This window comes from Gymnoscopelus microlampas, assembly GCF_963454915.1.
Source record: "Gymnoscopelus microlampas genome assembly, chromosome: 4".
Classification (NCBI taxonomy): Eukaryota; Metazoa; Chordata; class Actinopteri; order Myctophiformes; family Myctophidae; genus Gymnoscopelus; species Gymnoscopelus microlampas.
This window is the reverse complement of record NC_139941.1, coordinates 7022851-7039462: the sequence shown is the minus strand read 5'-3', so window position 1 is coordinate 7039462 and position 16612 is coordinate 7022851.

The window sequence follows — 16612 nt, the reverse complement described above, 5'->3', positions numbered from 1 at the left end:
GATCGGCGTGGTGGAATGCAGCCCAGGCAGAGAATGGCGGTGTTAGGATCCTCATCAGAAGGGAGGCACAGAAACTACTGATTTCCGTCAAACGCATATCAGAACAAATCATCACAGCGTCATTCCAGGGAAACCCTGCCCTCAAAGTCATTGTAGCATACTCCCCAGACGAAGATTATGCCATTAACGACAAAGCACACTTCTACAAAAAGCTCAAGCAGGCAATTGAAAGTGTCCAGCCACATAACTTATGGCCAATATGGGGAGACTTCAACGCAGATCTCGGCCCAGAAGATGCACTGTTCATTCACAGCAACGACAATGGAAAACAAATGCAAGATACTATGAATGAACATGCAAATGAACATGTAAATGATTGGCAGTTTATGGAGATGAATTGATGTCTGTCAGAGAAGTATGATTTGAACCTGGTAGATTTGAGGTGTGAGATGAATGTGAAATGGTTTATGGTAACAAAAGCAGTACTGAGGTCAAGGACGATGAGGATGTTGAGTGAGCCAGTGTCAGAGGATAGCAAGAGGTCATTTGTCACTTTGATGAGGGCAGTCTTTGTACTGTGTTTGATGTGGAAGCCGGAAATGAAATTGTTCGTATAGGTCATTTGTTCCTATGGATTATTTGTTTCCAGGTATGAAGTGATTTGGGTAGCAATAACACGTTCCAGGATTTTTTACAGAAATGGGAGGTTTGAGATGAGCCGGTAATTGTTTGGGGAGTCAGGGTCAAGACCATGTTTTTTTTTAGGATAGGAGTGATGAAGGCGAGCTTCAGGGGACGGGGATACATTTCCAGAGGCCCAGCGCTGCCACACATTCCTCTGTGACCAACACACGGCAGTAGTGACGCTGATTGGGAGTCTCCAGTGACGCCATCCACTGCTGAAAGGGACTCATGTGTAGCCTGCCCAACTGTATCAGCGATATGGCCGAGGCCATGAGACCTGACATTCTCGTGCACATTTTGAGAGTGACGTTCGAAATTGTGCTAGACAAGACAGAAAGGACTGGATCCTTTCTGGTGATAGGCTGGCTGTGAACGATATTGAGTCCAGAGTTATGCCTATGAAATTAGCTGTTTGTGCAGGCACCAACACCTGATCCTGAAGCCCAATTTCAGTAGGTGAGACACCACTCTCTGTGTGTACTGCTGTGCTTCGACTCTCGAGTCGGCTTGCAGCAGCCAGCCGTCTTGAGGTCAATTGGCTCTCATGCATTGAAGGAGGCATGAGCTCGTCCCTGGGCTCCCTAGGCTTTGGGGGGATTAGCGACCAGGATCACTTAGAAAATTGGCACCGGGTGGAAAAAAAAGGGTTACAAAATCATGGGATACAAATTATATATATAATTATATATAATAAAGGAAAAAAAATAATAAAGAAAAAAAATGTATATCAAGTGCCTGGTTCTGAAGCACTCCAAAAAGCACATCTGAGTAATTAGTCCAGTTCTATATGTAATTTCATTAAAATTTTCGGGGGATTAGGAACACTATACATTTTTGGAAACTTCAGAGTATAACAAATCAGAAAATCCATGATTCCATTTGCGCAGAAGCCAATATGGTGGCCATCTTGGATTTTGCAAAATGGCGACCTTTGAATATTAGTTTTTCAATATCTCGACTTCGGCGTAGGATCTGGATTCTAATGGCTAAATCTACATTTTTAGGGGTCAGAAAATCCAATGGTGCCAATTAGAATCAGTGATCAATAGCACATATTTACATAACAATCTAGAATTATGAATATATGATTATCTGAAGAGACAGAGACAGATGATTTCTCTCATTGACACAAGGTTGCGTCATTTATTTACACAAACTAGACCTGTCTATACATCATCCTCACTATATGCTGTTACTAGCCAATGTATCTTGACAGTCTTCATCATTATGGCAGCCAGCAGTACACTGACATCTGACATCTGGGATTTTGGAAGTGGCACCAATATGGAAAATTCTGGGTGCAGACCGAGCCAAAGCTTTGCCGGCATTTCATGCCTTTACAGGAGCAGACAACACTGGGAGATTTTCTAGGATAGGCAAACCTACCTGGTGGAACAGCTACCTCAAAGCTGGTGATGATGTCCTCGAGGCTCTGAAGATGCTTTCTCAAACCAGTGACGTGACAGAGGATCTGCTAACTACAGTAGCTAAGTTTGTATGCACTGCATACTTACCAAAGGGGATCAAAATTGAAAACATCCCTGAGCTGAGATGGAATCTATTCTGCAAACACATGGCAGAAGGGGACAAGCTTCCACCCACCCTTTGTGCTCTCAAGCAGCATGTCCTAAGAGTCCATATCCAGGCCAGAGTGTGGAGTCCGGCACACATTGCTCAGCAGGAGTTCCTTGACCCACTCAACAATGGCTACTACAAGGACAAGGACGGCCAGCTGAAACCAGTTACAACTGAGTCCCTCCCAGCACCAGAGGCAATCATTGAGATGGTCAGATGTCACTGTAAAGCAGACTGTTCTTCACTTAGATGTTTGTGCAGATCAGTGGGGCTACCCTGTACGGAGCTATGTCAGTGCTCCGTACTGTACAGTACTGCTGACTGCCAAAATGATGAAGACTGTCAAGATACATTGGCTAGCAGTGTTGGGAAAGTTCACTTAAAATATGAACTAGTTCAAAGTTCAGTTCACAAATTTTAAAATTAACTTGTTCAAAGTTCAGTTCATAATTCAAAATTTTGAATTAAAGTTCATGGTTCAAAAAATGAACTAGTTCAGTTATTTTTCGTTCTTTTTTTCTCTCGTATGGCTAAATATAGATTTAGCCATTAGAATCCAGATCCTACATAATCTAGAAGTCGAGATATTGAAAAACGAATATTCAAAGGTCGCCATTTTGCAAAATCCAAGATGGCCACCATATTGGCTTCTGCGCAAATGGAATCATGGATTTTCTGATTTGTTATACTCTGAAGTTTCCAAAAATGTATAGTTTTCCCAATCCCCCGAAAATTTGAACGAACCTTCTTTTTTGGACATATAGAACTGGACTAAATCCAAAATACCATGAAAAGTGGAGAGCAAAAGATTAAACTCAAAATTATCCAAATGCTTAATATCTTAATACACTTCTGACTAAGTGTCCTGAGGACATGAGTGGAAGAAAACGTAGGAAGTTTTGTGGTACCGGAGAAAAAACAACACTCTGTGTTAGATTATAGCTAGCCTTGATCACCAGGCTTTTATTTTCCTTCGCGTTTTGCTCAAAAATAAGAGCCTGGACCAGCCTGTTGACGTTCCTGGCACATTGTGACGTCAGGGCTCTCAATGCTGCACATTGGGGGAGGAGGAAGGGCACGGAGCGGGGCAGGCGCACAGAACGGTGAACCAATGGGATTCTACGGATTATCTTTCCTGAGATTTTGAACCCGCCCCTGTAGACCAGATATCAGACGTGCTAGGGCAGCCTAGATTGTAGCTAACCAACAGCGTGCGAAGCATGGTGCTAGCGATACCGTGCTAAGCTAAACCGTAGCAAACTGGCTAAGCTAGCTGGTAGCAGACGATGCTATAGGTTAGCGTGGAAAGTTTTCGGAGAGAACTTTCTAAGTTGCTATCTCGTACTCGTCGAAAGACTGTGTAATGCGATTACTTACGCTATAAAGTAATTTGTATCTAGGTTGACAGCGTCTCGTGGCCTAAGATGTGATCCTGTCCTTTGTGAAACTTTCTTAGCTGGTTAGACTCTGTATGTGACTGAGAGATGCTTCTTTGATTTACGAGAAGAAAAACTAATTGAAGGAACTGACATGCCCCTGACTGATATACTGGGGAGGGTGGGACCTCCTGTGAGGGAGCGATCAGAGTCCAGCCAATAGAACATTTCTGGAAGTGTATCAAGTAATGCTTCTGTGATCATGCCAGAGGGCACTCTCCCATAGTGAGCCATGGAGCGATATATAGAAATAGAAATGCAAATTTGAAGAGCACAGGCATTTCATTTGGTGACTCTGTGGTACAGTTTGGATGATGAAATCAAAGAAAGTAGAGCTATTACACTCTTTAAGAAAAAGTTAAAAAATATTATGATTGTGAGATACAGAGAAGAGGAAGCGGGGGGTGTTGTCTACAGAAGAACGCTATGAATTGCACGTGGCGTCCATGGGCGGACCACATCAGAAATGTGCACCTCTACAGGGGCCTACCACAGTTTCTTTTTTCCTTTTTGAATGATTGAATACTTTATTAGTCAGAAGTGTATACAGCATAAGGTACAGCCAAGTCCTGTTTCCATTGTGGTCCTATGTATTCAATTCATCAACATGGCAAGACAAGGTCATTGAGAGAAGATAGATAGATAGATAGATAGATAATGCCATTAATTGTGTTTGTTACCTGAACAGATCAACTCCAACGCCAGTACGGGAGTAGTAGTGACAAGAGTAGGACTAAGCCTGATTGTTCCACACTCTCTAAGTGGAGACCAGGACACAACACAGGAAGAATCAATCCTCCATGGATGATTATAATAATAATGCTTAATCAATCCTGTTGAAACAGCAGAGTCACAGTCCAGGTGTCTACACACTACAGATGCTGACTTCAGGTTCCAGTCAGTCGGACCCTCAACCGGTCTCCAGTATCCCTTGTATTTCACCTCCAGTGTACCAGAACACTTACTGGTTCCTCCCACCAACCTGAAATCACCAGGCTCTGCACAGAGACAAGAGAGTAAGCAGTAACAACAGTGATATTCATTTCATTATGAAATAAGAATTCAAAGCATGTGTAGTTTGTCTTTTGTATTTATATATCAGGCAAGCAAAGTCAGTGTAATTTTTTTATATAACTTATGAAAACATACTGTTTGTAGTGGGAAAGAGTATTACTATTTTAATTTGGTGCTCTATGACAAAGTCATGTATAAGTACTGTAGGCCTATGTGTACCTCTGGAATGCTTTCCACTGTATATTACTCCAATAACCATCATGCCTTGAGCACCTCCCTTCCAAAGCCACTCCTAGCCAGGGGTGAGAACATTCCCCACATGCATATTGACTGCTGTGTACATTTTGATGAAATAGTTAATACAGTTCATTTTGGGTATGCTGTGTTTTTAGTTTGGGGAATCCTACTAAATATTCTCTTTTTACCACTTTCGGGAGGCATTTGTTGCGAACGCGGAAGGAGGCGCGCCTCCGCCCAAGTGGAGCCTACTATGAAACTCGGCTCGGCTTGTGGCTCTGTGTGTGTGCAGTATGTGTGCAGCCGCGCCCCCATGTGACTCACGCTCTCATTGGCTCGCGCCCCCATTTGACTCAAAACTCCGTGGCTGAAATATAGCAGCTGCACTACCTGTGTGCAGCCGCCAGAGTGCGCCAGAGTGCACTACTACAGTGTGGCTGAAATATAGCAGCTACAGTCAAGCTGCGTTCGCTTCCAGCGTTCGCGCGTCTTACTTGTTTTAACCTGTATTGTTTAAATAGTAATTTGCATTGTGTCTGCATATATTTGTAACAGTGTTTACATCTTCTAAAGTTATTGTGGGAGTTTCACGGTGGCATTCACTTTGATGGGGCTGAACTAAATAAGACAAACAATTAGGGTGGCCAGCCGGACAGTCAGGTTTTTGACCCAGCTGTCCTCCTTCCAGCTCAACCTCTGGCCGGACACAAAATAGTCTGGCTATTTACATGGGAGGCTTCACGGTAATTCTCACGTTTCATTGGTCTAATATCAGCTGGCAGCCGCATTGCTACGTGAACACACTGAGGTTTTTATTGTTTTTTATTGTTATTTGTTTTGTCATTGGCTCGCTCAACAGTCACACTCCTGCCATGCTTGTTTACATGTGTGGATGAAACTGCGCTCACTCGCTAGTAGGCTTACTGTTTGTGTAACGCAGATAATGAACCAAATATGCCAAAAAGAACAACATATTTTAGTGAGCAATGGAGCAAGGAACTGGAGTTCACGAAAAAAAGGTTGCATAGACCAATTTCATGCATTTTGCACTGTGTGTAGAACGGACTTTGACATCAGCAGCAAAGGCAGAGGTACAATTGAACGGCATGCTTTGACAGATAAACATCGCAAATGTGAAAAGTGCAGATGCATGAAACCTCTCATCCTTTTCCACCCTGTTGGATCACCAGTTGAGAACAGAATAGCAGAGCTGTGTGTATATCACTCTATCAAACATCAGTCCTACGGGAGTGTTGACTGTGGCAAAAAGAGTAAACATGAAACTAAATGTATTAAAGGTTCTATGACATTCATTTTCACTTTTTTTATTTTTTATGTTTTTTGGGGGGTTTTATGACCTCAATTACACCCAAAAAATCTGAACTTTGAACATTCAGTGGATTTTCTGTGGTCTGGGGTTTTCTGAATAATTAGGCTGAAAAGTAATCTGAGCTTGGCCCTTCGACAGTGAGGTCACTGACGATTAATCCTGCCCACTCTCCTCCTCGCCCCTCCCCTCCCCTATCCTTTCCTTTGGGGGGGGGGGCGGAGCGGAGCAGAGGTGATGATTGACAGGCAAAATCCCTCACCAGCGACACCCGCAGGCAAAGATTTATTTTTTCATTGCATTTGAAAAGGCTTTAGAAATGTGAGAGAAAAACACCTGCCATGGATCAATGGAGTGGAATTTTGTGTTAAAACTTTCTATACACGTTTGAAGGACCATGACAAAGACTTTTAATGTGTGGTAAAACTGAACGTCATGAAACCTTTCATGGAAATAAATGTATTATACAATGTAATGGCCTTTGTGGTTCCCAAAATAAAGGTCAATTTAAAGTTAGCAAATATACGTTCCCTGTGCTTTACATTGTTTTAAACTTGCAATGAACCTTGTGCTGCAGAAGATGGTGGTGAAAAGCAGGTGGGTGCATGGTGTAAACACATGCGAGGGGCTGTGTTGGTTACACACACAGCGAGCCCTGCAAAAGTGTCCTCATTTCTGAGGTCTTTATGGTGGCCACCCTAAACAATATAAAACCATAGATGCTTAATTTAGGGTTTCGGCACTCGGAAAGACATTGACATAACTGAAATGCGACTGCTTGTCTGCTTGCCGGCTCTGCTCGGCTCGGTTTGCATTCATGGTAACACATTCGAGTTCAAATTAAATGTGAAACACATCAAAACAAGAAGAATGCTGACAAAAACACTCCATACATTTGGAAACATATTTAATTCAAATCAATATCGTCTCCAGTTCATGGAGGATTCTTTTCAAAGCTTCCTATAGGCTGGCCTGCAGTACACCACTCTCTCTTACCCCAAGTGGTGGCGCTGTCTCAATCGTGGGCAATGTGAAGAATTGGTCTAAATATGTATTTAATTAAATGTTCTAATTTAAGACGCCTTCTTAATGTCCTGTATGTGAAACATACTTCGGAAGCAACCATTATTTTGTTGGATGCACAGCGTGCCTTTGACCAAGTGGAACACCATTACATGCTAAGTACACTAGAAGTATTTGGCTTTGGACCTTCCTTTAGAAATTGGATAGAGATCATTGTATGCTTTCTGTAGGCTAGAACCATTAAGCACTTAGTATTAGGCAGAATTAAAAAAATACCTGCATAAAAACACAGGGAAGTCCACAGCAAATGTACTTAAACGTGGACGATATTATTGTGTGTACATATCTAGCCCGGAAACATCGATATCTCCATTGCTCTCATTAATTAATCATTTTAGTTCATTTTCTGGTTTTACAATTAATTGGGATAAAGGTGAGATAATGCCAATCTCTACAAACATTAGTGAAGAACTATTCCTCTCAAAAAAGCTTAAAAGAGAGAGAGAGAAAGAGAGAAAGAGAGGCAGGCAGAGAGAGAGAAAAGAAGTGAACATGCATTAATTAACAAAGTCATGATTTTTGTTCAGTAAATCCTATTTGGACTGGTTAAATTGGGGTTTTAACCAGGGACCTACAGACTTGCAGGTAGACAGTGTACTGACTGAGTCATGGGATAGACAGAATTGGATTTCATGTATGGTAAGTTATCATACAGCATGGATTGCTTATTATATATCTACAAGCTCATAATGCGTCACATTGTAGATCGGCTGTATGTGGTTACTGTAGGTGTTGTATTAATAATTAAATCTACAAAGTAACAAGTAACTAAAGCTGTCATATGCTGTAATTGTAGTAGAGTAGAAGTAACACAAATGTAAAGTAAAGTAAAAGTACCTCAAAATTGTACTGTGCATTGTAAGCACTTGTATTGGTACTTGAGTAAATGTACATAGTTACTTTTCAGCACCATTGAGGAGCCACTCACTGACAGGCTAGGTATCACCAAGGTGCACTGATTGCTAGAGTGCAGAGGGACATGGGTTGATATTAATGGTCTTAACTCAAAATGTATATATCACACAGCTTAGATTTTTTTGATTAAATAGGAGTGTGATGTAAAAAAAATCACACCTGTGTGAAGGTAGCGGCGCCTTTGATACATTTTGTCATCAATAAGTGTTTATAATGTGTTTATAGCCACGTGTCACGTGAAGCTTGACCAATCACTTTGTTGACGTGTCTGACCAATCAGAACGTTGACGCAAAAGCCAGGTATAGAGCAGGATCCGCTCTATACCGGCTAGCGCCGCTAAAAAAAATCTGTACTGTAAAATGAACCAAGCCTCTGTTTCGCTAACTACTCTAGATCACTGGTTCACAAAACATTTACCAATACAGATTGTTTTTGTCTCCTCGGAATGGAATCTAGTGAAAATAGTCGATCTACAAGCTCACAACGCGTTGCTATCTGAAAAGTTGTGAGATTGTAGATCGGCCATTTTCATAAGAAAGTATGTCATACATAAAAAACAACTACTCTCAAAAAAGCATTTCATGTTATGTTTTTAAAATTGCACATGTCTGAATTAACAGGGTCATGTTTTGTACAATGCAATTTGAATGTAAACTATAATGAGTGGGGTTTGAACCGGGGTCCTTCGGAACAAGAGGCTAATACTTTACTGATTGAGCTATTCAATCCACAGCCTTAGTCAGTGAAAAAGGAGAATCCAACAAAACAAAACAAAAGGGGGAATGAAGCATGTCATACATTGAAAATAACTACTCTCAAATAATATTTCATGTTACATTTAACAATTGCACATTTATTCATTGATACAGTCATGTTGTGTGCAATGCAATTGAGATGAAGTCTGCATGAGGTGAGACTCCAACCGTCGACCCTGTGGTTGCAAGGCATATGGTTTACCAATCAGCCATTCGACCAACAGACCTGAACTGGTGAAAAAGGAGTTCACACAGATGACACAGTTTCACGCAAATTGCTCAGAAATCCTGTGTTAAAATGTTTTTCAAACTGCTCAAAATGGTGGAAAATCTAAGGGCGGAGCTTACTGGTCAAAGTGATAGATGTGTTCCTCATGAGTCAAGGCACATGTGTAAGCAAGTTTCACGGCTGTCGGCCAAACGAGGCATGACTTTTGCCTGTTTAAAGTTTGCATTTTCAAAAAATTGCTATAGCGCCCCCTTTGGCCAATTGGAGTAAGATTGGTGTCAGTGATATTTGGAATGACCCTCTACATTACTGTAAAGTTTCAAACAAATGTGAGTTTGCATGTATGTGTTAGGGGCAGATGAATAATTGTCATAAAACTGCAATATTCATTGGCTCATAAAAGCTTATTTTTTTCACTTCTGGAAAATCCGCCTCCCCAGTTTGTCGGCATAGGTCCAAAGCTCATGTGTAAACAGTTTTTTTGTGACAGTTTCGTGCAGATTGCTCAAAGATCCCAGGAGGAGATAGATTTTTACTGTTTTTCATATAATTCTAAATGTTGGGAAATCTAAAGGTCAGAGGTCAAAAGTCAGAGTATGAAAGTTGTTAGGCATGAGGGGCGCATGTGTGTATCGAAGTTTCATGGCTGTAGGTCAAACAGGGCATGAGTTTTACCTGTTCAAAGTCAATTGAGTGAAATAGCGCCACCCTTTGGCCAATAGTTGTGAGTTTCGTTTCGTAGCCGTTTGGCATAGCCCTCTACCGAGTTTCGTAAGAAGCGTATGCACGGTTAGGCCAGAACTGCAAAAATGGCGGAAGAAGAAATCCAACAGATGCAATAAGGCTTCGAGCCTGATAGGCCTCGAACCCTTAAAAATCAAGCAACCTATTACAAACTAGAAAAAGTGCTCCTCGGAGCACAGGTCTCCGCCAGGTCAGGTAGGTTCTTGTGGCCTCCTGGTGGCGCTATAATAGGCCAATGTGAAAAGGGTGCCATTTATTCTTAGGTCTTTCACGGCAATCAGACACTGCATTCATGATTTTTTTTTGTTCTAAAAATGTGTTTTGCTAAATTAGACCTGCTGGTGGCGCTATAACAGGTCAATGTGAAAAAGGTGGCATTTCTTCCTCGGCCTAGTGGGAATATGCATGTGAAGTTTCACGGAAATCGCAAGCTGCGTGCATAGTTTGACGCTTTTTGTTCAAAACGGTCAATCCTGCAAACTTTGGAAGCCAACCATAGGCAATGGGGATGGAATATGGGAAATCGGACAGATCCGTGTTGATCACATGACTATAGAGATACTGTGTACCGATTTGCATGACGTTTGGATAAAATCTGTAGGAGTAATGTTAAAAAATGGGTTTTGCACAAATCGGCCTCCTGGTGGCGCTATAACAGGCCCATGTGAAAAAATTGGGGCAGAGGTTCTGAATTGGCATCCAGGGAGTGTGTGTGCACAGTTTCGGAGCGACCGGGCCAACGGTGCCGGAGATTAGCTGGTAACACACAGACAGGACGGACACACACACGGACACACACACGGACACACGGACGGACGGATGGAGGGTAAAACATACTCTCTCGCCATGCCTTCGGCCTGGCGGAGACAATGAATTGTCAGAAACAAATTTAGCAGTTAAAACAAAACATAGAATATTGGAAAAGCCTGCCTATTTCTTTGACTGGAAGAATAAATGCCATTAAAATGGTGTTTCTTCCACGATTTCTCTATCTTTTCCAAGCCATCCAATCTTGTATTACACTCTTTAATTTTAAACAATTAGATTCAATTATTATACCCTTTATTTGGAATAATAAAACTGTTTAGCTAACAGCTTGTATGACTGCCTGGAATGGTTAGCATTAGATCGATCCCTTTGTGTAGGAACCTCTCTTCCTGCTCTCCTAAATAGTCCCAACAAAATAAATAAAGCAGATGGTGATAACTTTGTGATTAAGAATACCTTAACATCTGGAAATACTGTAAATTAGGCTGTGTGCAATGGCGCCAAACACTTATATTGATAGTCCAATATGTGAAAATCATTCCTTTGTGCCTGGCCTAAATGATCCCGTTTTCACCAGCTGGAATCACAAGGGTATTAAGGAATAAGAGATGTATACTTTGATGGGCATTTCATCAGAACAGCTCCTTACAGTTTACAACATCCCAGCACCACATTTTTTAAGTAAGTATTTGCAAATTAGAGATTATGTTACACATTTTGAGAATCTTTGTTGTAATGAGTTACTTGAACATATAAAAGAAATGTAATCCCTATAACTCAGGGGAAATGTCCTATTTCTATCAAAATTTACAAAGACATGTGAGAATGTGATGTGATGAATTGGGAGAAGGGATAGAAGAAGGGGTCTGGACAGAATGCCTTGCAAGTGTGCATAAGTATTCAATAAATAGCAGATATAATTTGATACAATTTAAAACAATGCATTGTAATATTACTCTAAAGATAGATTGCATAAGATTTTCCGCAATGTATCCCCCCTTTGTAATAGATGTAAGGTGGCACACGGATCACTGGCACATTCGTTTTGGTCAAAATTTAACAGATTCTGGAATAGTGTTTTTGAATGTTTTTCTAAAGCATTTGAGAAGAACTGCGAACCCAGTTCTCTTCACTCAAATTTGGAATCCTGTAATAGTTTTTCATGAGAAACAATCAAACCGTATAAATGACGATGTATATTCCCTATTGTTGTATCGTAACCTTCACATTAAGTCTGGATATTTTGTGATTGTGAACCTACTTGACCGTGATAAGAGATATGAGAAATACAATATATGAATGTTGTACTGAGTGTTTTTATTGAAAAAACTAAATGAAAATAAATATCAACATTTTAAGTGACCATGGGGCTACATAATTGGCAAGAAATTGTGTTGACATTCACTTCTCCCATTGGAATTAATCGACTCATGACCTACTTCTGGTCTCTGGAAGCAGCCTCCTACGTCACGCAGAAAATAAAGCAAGATGGTCTTTCTTGCTTTGTTTGCTTTGGATAAATCCAAGACCATAGACAAGGGAAGGGAAGGTCCTGCTCCGAACAGAACTTGACACACCGCAACATCATAGAGCAGTGTCGAGAACTTCAGACACCCCTCATAATCAATTACATCGATTTCAAGAAAGCTTTTGACAGCATCCACCGGGAATCACTGTGGCAGATTGTCCAGCTGTATGGTGTGCCATCCAAGTGTGAACATCTTCAGGGCCCTGTACCTTAAAGGGTTAGTTCAGATTTTTTGAGTATTTTCTGTAGGAAATACTTACCATTAATGAAGTGGTTGCAAAGGTATTAATTGATTGCCCGAGTCCCGTGGTCAGAGTTATGGTCCGTTTCTGATAAATATGAAGTAGTTCCGGTAGATTAGTAGATTTGGTGGGGGCCGCTCAATAAAAATAAATTAATTAAAAAAATTAGCGTAATTTGTATTGTTGACCTATTTCCACCATATTTCGTTTAATTTCGACCCCTCTGTCACATGGTACTAATGTTTGTGTCCAGAATCACTGCGCCGCGGAAGCCTACTCACGCACAAAATATATGACACAAAAAATAGTACCATGTGACAGAGGGGTCGAAATTGAACGAAACCTGCTCTGTATGGTAGAAATAGGTCAACAATACAAATTACGCTAATTTTTTAAATTAATTTATTTTTATTGAGCGGCCCCCACCAAATCTACTAATCTACCGGAACTACTTCATTTTTATCTGAAACGGACCATAACTCTGACCACAGGACTCGGGCAATCAATTAATACCTTTGCAACCACTTCATTAATGGTAAGTATTTCCTACAGAAAATACTCAAAAAATCTGAACTAACCCTTTAACTCCACTTGTCGAGTCAGAACCAGCAGTGGCACAACCACTGATTTTGACATTGTAACCGGTGTAAGACAGGGTTGCATCATGTCACGCGTACTCTTCCTTATCGTCATCAACTTTGTGATGATGAAGACACTTGCCGGGATGAACTTAGGCATTAAGTAGGGACAGTGCAGACTCCACAGACTTGGACTTTGCAGATGACCTGGCTCTGATGAGTCCTACCCACTATGCACTCCAAGAGATGACCAGAAATCTCCAAGAGTACGGAGGGAAAGTTGGTCTATGAATCAGCCACGAGAAGACCAAGGCCATGACCATGGGTCAAAGAACAACATCACCCACCACTCTAGGCGAGCATGAGATCGATTACGTTGGATGTCTTCCACCGACGATGACTCAGAACCATCTTGAGGATCACATGGTGAGTGCACATCACCAATGAACAGGTGATGAGGAGGGCAGGTGTGGCGCTACTGTCTGACATGGTCTCTGACAGGAGAAGAAGAATGGCTGGACATGTACTCTGACTGTACAAGTGTGGCAATGGACTGGGTGCCAGAAGGCTGGCAAGACGAAGAGATGGAGGCCAAAGAAGACGTGGAGACATAGAGGGCCGTGGGAAGACGTTTTAAGTCATGGGTTCCCAAACTACCCCAAAATAATGAGGCCATTGACTCGCGACCCCACCTAACCGTGGAGGTAATTTATATGCACATAAACTTGCACGTTCGGTGCGCATTTGTAATGTATTTTAGTATGACTTTTGACTGTAGACCTACTGGTTGTACTGTTAATAATCTTGTTAATATAGAATTCAATCAATCACATTTACAGTACCTAATGAGATGGGTAAAATGTACTTTTTTAAATTTTTTACCCAAAATAATTTTACGACCCCACCGTCAGTGTCCCACGACCCCAACTTTGGGAACCCCTGTTTTAAGAGATGGGTGTCAGCTGACATGGTGCAAGAAGGGTCGCCAGGGACCGGAGCTGATGGAGAGGACTCGTCACCCCCAGTGTTCCAACAGCAATGGGAAGTACAGACATAAATATATAGTATGCCTAATTGGCCAGTGGGGCCGCACATCAACACCATCCCTATGTGGGGAAGCTTGCCATAACGCCACTGCAAGAAATCTGCCTGGGTTGTATAGAAGTACCCAAGACTAAAACAGCTCTCCCCACAACATGTGACACTGCTCCAATGAACCCCAGCAGCCAATGAGGTATCTAGGTTTATAAATCTATGGCCAAGACTGCCCACCTCGCTGTACTTCCTGCATCTGTGTGACATACATACGTAGAGATCATGAGTCTTCCAATGGGAGAAGTGAACATGAACACAACTTCTGACCATATACCACGGGGCTAGTCTCAATAAGTAACATTGTTTGTACAAGGGAACCAGTAGACCTGGTACTGCCAGACCCCTAGTGGTTCAAATCTGAATGGCCGGACTTTGCATGACGTGTGTGCAGAGGAAAAGAGGGACCGACCGACCGACCGACCGACAAAGCCTCATCTAGGCCGACCCCCTGGGTCTGGCAAAAATGCTGTATGAATACAATTATTACTAATATTACCTGAGCAGGTGAGACCAACAGTCTTGTTAGGTGAGCAGTTGTTTCTAGTTGAGTTTGAGGTTCTACAGTCCAGGAGAACAGACTCGTTGCCTTCACACTGGAACTCTTTGGTCCACATTGGAGCTTTCGCTTCTCCATAGAGCGCCCCCTGGAGGACTGAAGGAGCCCCACAGCCAAGCTCCCTACAGACCACCTCTGCATCTTGCAGGTCAAAGTCACCTTCACACACTGAGACCCACGATTGATTAGACTTCACCTCCACTCTGCCAGAACACAAACTAGTCCCGTTCACCAACCTCACAAACTCTGGGGAGAGAGAGAGAGAGAGAGAGAGAGAGAGAGAGAGAGAGAGAGAGAGAGAGAGAGCCCACACGGAAAGGAAATATATGAACATATATGGCAATATATGGCAGGTATATGCATAATATATGCTGCATATATGTCATATTCAGGTTCATATATGTGCATATATGTTGATATATAGGGAATATATGTCTCATATATAGCTCATATATGTTCACATATATGCCACAATCAGGTTCATATATTTGCATATATGTCATAAATGCCTACATATATGCCTACATATATAGCTAATATATATTTGACTTTTTGCATATATGTCATACATAATGCCTATATATATATAGCTCATATCTCCCTTTTTTATTTGCAAGGTAATATGTGCATATCAGTCCAAAGTTATATAAGGAAATGTATTCATTATTGTATGTATTTCCATTCAATGTAGATTGTGGTTTGTGGATTGTGGAAGATATAACATAAAGACAATATTGTTTAATTAGGTCTGCTGCCACTCTTATTTATTTTAAAACACAACTAAAGACCTTTCTGTTTTCCACTGCCTTCTAGAGGCACAATAATTTAAAATGTTTTACATGATCATGAACATAATCATCATTATCAGTTATTATTATCATAAGTAGTTTTATCCTTCAACTTCTTTTTTATGCCCCAAAATGACTGCTATACAGGTTTTGTAGCAATTTTGTAGCAATTATGGAAATATTAGACCGAATGTTTAAGAATGTTCTAATCATGTATACTTTATTTTACTTAAAAATATTTTCCTTTTTTTGTTCTTTTTTTTTTTTTACATTTTGGACAAAATAGCCAATTTACATTGAAGTGTGCATATATCCCATGCAGTGCCCATCTATCCTGTTACTTACAGCAGTGGTTCTCAGCCTTTTCAGGCCGAGATCCCCCAAAATAATCATATTTGAACTGGGGACCCCCAACCCTAATATGCATTTGGAATAGGAGTTGATGCATTTAGTTTGACTCTGTTCCACAGATCAATATTGTCTACAAGCTCACAACAACGACTTGATGGGTTATTTTTGCCTCTTTCTTATATTTTTGGCAATTTGGCCAACGTTTGACCATTTTTTTTTGTATAGTTTGTTGATTACTTTTGATGCAGTAATAGTCTTTTTCTTTGCTTTCTTTTATTTTTACTTTTTTTTTTAGGTATTAAAAAGTTTACTTAAATTTTACTTCACTGTCATCTGGGAAACTCCCCAAAATCATATGGGGACCCCCCTGTGGTTCCCGACCCACAGGTTGAGAACTACTCTCCTAGACATACAGTGAGAAATACGTCACGCCGCTCTGGGCGGAGCCTATTCGTTTTGAATTCGTCATGTGGATCACTAACGTCTATCGGCTGAGCGAACATTTATTTACAAACAAACCGGGTGCTTCCGTGCTTCTACTCTACTAGATAGCAGGTAAGTTCTTTAATTAGTTTATGGAATTATGTTATCCAACTTGTTAGTATCGTAAAAGTGCAGTTATATTAGCGTATTAGCCATGGATCACACGACGCTCGTCCGTCATGAGCGTCATGGCTGAACTGCAACCTGTTTTTTGTACTTTCTC